This window comes from Girardinichthys multiradiatus, chromosome 3, assembly GCF_021462225.1.
Source record: "Girardinichthys multiradiatus isolate DD_20200921_A chromosome 3, DD_fGirMul_XY1, whole genome shotgun sequence".
Classification (NCBI taxonomy): Eukaryota; Metazoa; Chordata; class Actinopteri; order Cyprinodontiformes; family Goodeidae; genus Girardinichthys; species Girardinichthys multiradiatus.
In genome coordinates this window covers 20,282,277-20,289,375 of record NC_061796.1, presented here as the reverse complement: position 1 = coordinate 20,289,375, position 7,099 = coordinate 20,282,277, and the positions used below count along the sequence as shown (strand labels likewise).

General features: G+C 37.8%; 1 long non-coding RNA gene across 1 annotated transcript; it reads right to left on the bottom strand.

Annotated features, from left to right (window-relative positions):
• LOC124863832 lies at positions 1 to 5,397 on the bottom strand. The gene is made up of 4 exons (XR_007037203.1): positions 5,292 to 5,397; positions 1,124 to 1,198; positions 818 to 976; positions 1 to 558 (listed from the first exon to the last, which is right to left on the bottom strand). It is a non-coding gene; the product is annotated as an uncharacterized LOC124863832 (long non-coding RNA).
• Positions 5,398 to 7,099: the final 1,702 nt, after the last annotated feature.

Sequence of the window (7,099 nt, the reverse complement as noted above, 5' to 3'; positions counted from 1 at the left end):
CTCAGCCTAATGAGGTATGGGGAAGTTGTGAAGAAAACTGCATGTCTACATATATTTTCATTTTAGCTGATAAAGAATAAATGAGCAGTTTTAGAGTTATACTGTTGATTAATTCCTTTCATTATTCCCTAAGCTGCAATGGTTCCATAGGCAGGAAAAAGTCAATATTTTACATTTAATTTTTTACCAATCTGCATCCGGCCAGAGTTGTTGCTTTAAAACTGCATGATTAATTTACAATAACTACTAAAGACTGATTAATACACGTATTGTTCTTTTATTATCAGCACACAAGCTCATATCAGATATCTATAGCACAAACAGAAAAACAGTTTTAGTAAACATTTTACTTATTAGAATAAAAGCAGAAGATCAGTCTAGAGCTCCAGAGGATATTGATAACTTGACTGTCTAATCATAAGAAAATATTTATATAAAGTAGAATCTGTGTAGATAATGGAGTAGACCATGGCAAGAGGGTGAAGAGGATAACTTTTGGGAAACTGCACCCAAATCTGGAACTGTGGTCTCTCCTCCTGCAGAGCTGTCTGCATAAAACTATGAAAAATAATAGAGTTAACACTCCACCAAGTTATGTTTACATGAAATGCAGGTCTTAGGGAAATGTGTATTTTTTATGTACAAGGAAAAGTAAAAGTGCTCATTAAGGAGTAATCCATTAAAAAATTTTTCTTACACAGCTGTTTCAGTTTATATTTATTGTCTACATGAACTTAAAATGTCAAAAATCTCAGGCAGAAAATATTAAATTTTATATTCTGGTACTGACTCTGGCAGTTATTCACAACATACCTACTTTATATTCATTTTCTGTCACCACAAATAGTAGGTAGGGGTAAATCCCAGAGTCCTCGGCCTAGATCAGGCAGTGGTTAGTGGGGAAGTCCCAGTCCAACAGCCCGGTTAGCTTAGCTTGTTTCAGCAGCCAGACCAGCCTGTAAGCGGAGCTCTGCTGCTACAAAAGAACGTACATTTCAAATTCATTCTTGATGAACTGTCTGCAAAGAGGGATTTTTGAGGTCTACTTTCACGCTTAAAAACATCTTTAAACTCCTTTTTGTGACAAATGAATGGTATAAAAATGATAAACTTGTATACTAACCACTGCCACTACAGCAGCTGGTGGTGCCATGCCTCGTTGTACACAACCCCGCTCCTTTAACAATCTCTGAGAAATCTGAATTCATGGTCAGCAGTCAAATACTTTACGTTTCATTAATCTATTATCAGAATTACATTCAGCTGTTGCAAGAATTGGCCACAAGAAATGGTGCAAATTCTTCTTTGCGTTTCTTACTGTAAAATATGTGGAAACTGAACTGAACTGAAAAAAATATATTCTTTAAGTCTAATCACCTCCACCTGCTGCCCCTCCATTTTCAGTGGGGACATCATTAACCGCATTGGCAGGTTGAACACAAAGCCGGGGCTAAAGCTGTGGCCTTGCAGAGCAGCCTGGCTTTCATTGATCAAGAACTGGAGGTTTTCTAACATACATCCCAATATGGCGAGACTAATGTGTGTAAGACTGCTTCTCCTAACGAACAAAAACTCAAATACAAATGGTCTCGGGCCAAGGCTTGCATCACAGAAAAACATGGATCCAGGATTTGCCTCTAAAGTGTCTTTTAAAAAGAGATGGTTCTTCAAAGTTTTGTGAGACTGAACAAAATCCTCTTTAAGATAGTTTTAAATGTGCCAGTCCTTATTGTACATTAAGATAGTGACATCTGACGTAAACTTAACTCTGTGGATGTAATTGTTTGTTAAAAATAATAAATATACATGTGTATTTGGTCTTACTTTTTCCTAATTAATTCCCTGTCTGTATTGAAGTGGAAGTAAGACTGCTACACTGGTAAGTCAATTTAAGAAGACATATTCTTACTGCAGGTGTCAGGCTGTGAACAATTAGAGGTGGTTTGCCTGTGAGATACATTTTTTCTTTGATGATTTCTAACAAATGACTTAACTCCTACTGCTTTAAAGAGAACAGCAAGAACTACAACAATCATATAAACACGTAATGACCATCTTCTCCGTGGTCTCTGTGTGCAGATTTTCCCCTCAGCTGGTAGAAAGCATTTATTTAGAAAAGTTGGTGCGATTGTTGAACATAAATGTTGTCCTTTTTAGACCCAAGTACAAAAAGATATTTGACCAGTCGGTCAAAGAAGAAAAAACTATAAATTTGTATATTTATTTATTTGTTTATTTTGTTGTGTTTTGCTTTTTTATGACATAATAATAAAAATTGATCATTCTGAAGCAGTAAAACTACCCCCCCAGCTCACAGCTTCTGGGATTTAGATGGAATTGCACCACGCAGTGGTATTCATTTAGCAAATTAACTTCCTAAATGCACTAAATTGCACACAGTATACATAGTGTTATGTTATTAAACAGCAATGATTACTTTGTCTGCCTCATCATCAGAATTTGTGGTGCGATCAATGGCATACATAAACCTCTGTATAAAAAAATGAAGTATGACCACATCTTTTACCTCTTTTTATTGGGTTAAAATGTGTAGTTTAGCATTTCACTGTACAGATGTTTATACTGAACACGAAGGTTTACCAACACGTGCAGCATTCTAAATTCAAGGGTAAAGTGTAAGCCAGTTTTAGTTTGATGTTAGCTTTAAGAGTCAGATAGAGATTAGGCCCAAGCCATGCAGCCTCTGGAACTTTTATGTACTAAAATTACATACAGTATATTTTTCAGTTTCTAGATTTTTAATTTAAACATAATTATTAAGTTCATCTACAAAAGATAGGAAATTCAGTGAGAATTTCTATTCTAAATGTTCCTCCTTCCAAGTAAAGCCAATAAATAAAGGATTATCCTGTTGTTGAATGCCGAGGAAAAAACACTGCCTGTCATATACATATACATGCCCCAGAAACCTGGTCCTGGCATAATCCACTACCAACATTATGAGAAAGATTGGAACCTCTTTAAATTGGTTGGATTCCTGCCACAAGTTTGAATTTTATGCATAGTCCACATACAGTATATTCAGTCAATTTTAGGTCAGGGCCATTCCAGGAGCTTATTCCTAGCTGTTTTGATGTTTATTTCAGATCATCATCCACCAAATGATAACCATATAGCTTTTGATTTCTGGTGAAGTTGAAGAACCTGGATAAGTCCTTATCCATTTTATTCCATTCACTTTAGATGGTGCATCAGTACCGCTGGCAGAGAAATAGGCCCTTAGTATAAAGCTATCACTGTTGTGCTTGATAGTTGGTCCAGTTTTATACGGTTTTAAAACCTGCTCTCAATTCTTCCAAGCATGCTTCTTGTTGTTGTAACTAAAAGCCTCAGAGTTTTTCTCCTCTGGCCATAAAACCTTTCTTCAGAAAACAGTTTTGTGGTCAGTTGCACTTTTCAGTTGTGATTGAGGGTGTGGATTTTAGACAAAGTGTTTCTTTCTTGGTAATGTAAATTCATGTTGATGTTAAACTCACTTCACTAGGATTTAGCTTCTACTTCATGGAAGATGTGGATCTGGGGCTCTTGAACATCCTGACCAATTTTTATTCTGTTGCTTTGATCACATGATTGAAACTTTGACGCATTTTAATATTCAAACCAAATACATAGTCACAAGCATACATCAGAACTGGGTTTGGAATGGGCAAAGCTGGGTAGCTATTCATGAATAGTTCGATCTTTTCCATATTGCTAATTAATAGATAGTACTTTTGATAAATAGTAGATGCTACTTAAAAGCCAGGCAGGAAAATACATTCTTTTAATTGAACTTTTTCTGATAAAGCCCAATATGAATGATATTTATGCCCATGATGAATGCACATAAAATTTGACCACCATTATTACGAGCTTTAGTGAGTACAGAAGAGTGTCTGCACTCTGAAATGATATTGTTCTTAACTGGTGTAAGGTAGGTGCAATGTTGATGCCACTCTAATTAAAGTCTACACTGTGAAGACAGTACTCTAGAAAATGGAGTCATCATGGGAGCAGTTTGAGCGTCTAAAGAAATGTACATTTGCAAACAATTACTGTCCAACACAAATATCCGATGAATTGTGATAAAGCCTACAGCAATCTTTTACCTATCACTCTAATCTGGATGGTGTCATTTACTGACCATCTTGTTTAAGTTTTCAGGCTTTAGCATCATATGAGAATACATTAGGGCCACTGGAAACAATTTTCTACATGCTGTATCACGTTACAATGCTTGTTTGGAAACATAACCACAGGCTACAGGCCATACTGGGAGAGTTTAAGATCTTTCTCTTCAACAGTTTTACACCCAGGCAGTGAGCACATCAATATTTTATCATGTTTCTTTTTTTCTCTGAACAATTGTAAGTTAACCTGAGCTCGTAAATGGCCTTAACAGATTGGGGCTCTGCTGCTGTAGCAATTTTTCATCCTGGACGCCGAGATGTTTTCAGCAGTTTTCAGTTTGACTATTGCTATCATGATGGAGGTGCAGATCAAATGAGAAGCCCTGACTTCAACACTCACACAGCAGTTTTGTTGGAATTCAGCATGCACTACAATAGCTTTAAAAGCACATACAACCTACTCTTTCCTGATTAGTATTATGAGAAAATAGGGTTTTTTATTTGTGGGACTTATTAGTTTGTATGAGAATGTAATGTTGTATAGTTTTCATTTTTGTCAATCTTTATCTTTTCTAGTGCCCCCAGATTAAACACAATGTTTTTTTTCTAAACTGGCCTACAGACGTCAATATTTAGGGATCAAGCGGAAATTAATGTCTGTATCTCTTATTCGGGGTGAAGCACATCCTTCAAGCAAAAATATCTAATTCAGGTGAAAATAATTGGAGCCTTCCTGCTCTAGTAGGCGTCACACTGTAGAACCTGAAAGGTATCTCTGATGACACACCAACACCTCCTCAGATTTCATTAGTGTGGGCGAAGAAGCTAACAAATGCTATTAGGACTTTGTTCTGGATTACTGAGGTGTTTAAAACTGCTTGAGCCAACAGGCTATAGGCTTCACTATCTGTGCTTCATGCAAACACACTGCTCTTGATTCATTCTTCTCCCACATGGTTGAGATTAATGTGCCTCGTTGTGGAGGAGGAACTATTTCTCATAGCTTATTCCTCAAGTCTCTGTAGATCTCTTATCAGCATTAGCAGCCTTTGCTTTTCAAGGATATTTTTCAGGTTTTGTGGTGGTAGTGGTTGAGGCAGGACCAAAGCACAGAGATGAACTGTCAGCAGATATCTTTAATAGCAATGAAAAGGAACTTACAGTTGGCAGAACTCTGGGAGAAAAAGGCATACAACACAGGAGACAAAACAGTGGAACAGAGAATGAGGCAGCAACAGATCACGAGGGAGTGAGTACTAAAAACCAGAGAGCTTATACTCAGAGGTCAGTGTGGAGAAAGGCATGGCAAGCAGGTGTGACCAATCAGGTGAGAATGAGAAACAGCTGAGGAAGGTGAAGGCAGGAAGCTGAGGAAGAGGGAGAATAATTAACACAGGACCTGATCAAAGATGAACAGAAACATTAACCCTTGAGGCATAAACTAGAATGCACAGAAAATGGAACAGGAATAACTCAGAAACATATATTAGATTAAAACAATGAACCATAGGGAAATAATTAAAATAAATATAAAAGAAAACAAAAACCTTGGTTTTAGTTTGTCATGGTGTGCTTGTTTTGGGTAATTTACAATCCAAATTAACAAGAAAGTTTGAGGCATCACAGAACTTTGAAGGATGCTTACTTCGTTCCGCTCTCTACTCCAGTAACGCAGATAGAAAAGCAGCATGTGTTACTGAGCCCGTACCTTAACTAGGAGGTTCAGTAATGTCTCAACCGTGATTAGAACCTGGTGCAGTTCCATAATGGGCGCTCAGAAGACAAGCGAACTGGTCCACTACTGTTTTGTTTGCTATTTTTTGTTGTTCAGCAAAGACAGAAGTACTTCTTCTGTGTTTTCTTAGAGAAATTTGATTGCTTTGCGCATCTCAGTGGTTCTATTCTGAATAGAGCCATGTGTTCAGATGGCTCACATGTGAGCACACATCATGATTGGATTGATTGATTGATTGTGTGCCCATAGCAATCAATTACTTTTTAGTCTGTATACATTACAAAGTTTTGTGCATGTAAACATAGCTAGTGTCTAAGTTGTACAATAAAATTGGGGCCCAGGCTGCCATGGGACCGAGGATATGGAAAACCCCTGCGGCACTCCAATGACGCACCTGCACCCCAAGGCCCATGAGTGGAAGTGTGATGGAGCGGGCTATGGGAGGTGTCTGGGGATGGGAGGGAAGGACTGGGGGACAAAATGCTCTCCCAGGGAGCCAGCTCCCCGGCTGACCCCAATAGGCACCCCTGTTCGCCGAGTTCCAACAAAGGAGGGATGTCCAGACAGATCCACCGGGGCCAATGCTAGGGACAGGCATGCTTTTTTGTTGCAATTAAATATTTCATGTCAAACAAACTTTAATATCAGGCTAGAACAACCGGAGTAAATGCAAAATGCATTTTTCAAATTATGATCACATATTATGGAGAAAAAGCTTTCCAATCCAACATAGCTCATGTGAAAATAAATATCCCCCTATTTAAATCATGAATTGACCACTGTTTTTGTCCAATTTTACTAGCTACACGATGTTTACTTCTAGGCCTGCTAAATCAGGAATTAACCTAAATAGAACTGATGAACACAAAGTAGGCTAAAAGGTAACAAAATAACTAAACCTACTGCCATGATCCAAAGAAATTCAAAAATGTATGAGGGACAAAGTTTTTAATGTATAGCAGTCTGGAATTGGTTACTAGACACTTTGAGGCTTTGAGGCAAGAATCCAGGTGTTAAACACAATAAGAAAAGACTCCAAGCACACAAGGAACACATCCAAAAGGTCTCCAAAGAACCCCGAAACAACATGTAAAGCACTGCTGGCCTCACTGTCCTCAGTTAAGGTCAGTATTCATGATTCAGCAATAAGAAAGAGACTGGGCAAAAATGTCATGAATCCAATAATTCCAATGTGAAAACCCCTGCTGACCAAAACGAATACACAGATGTGTCT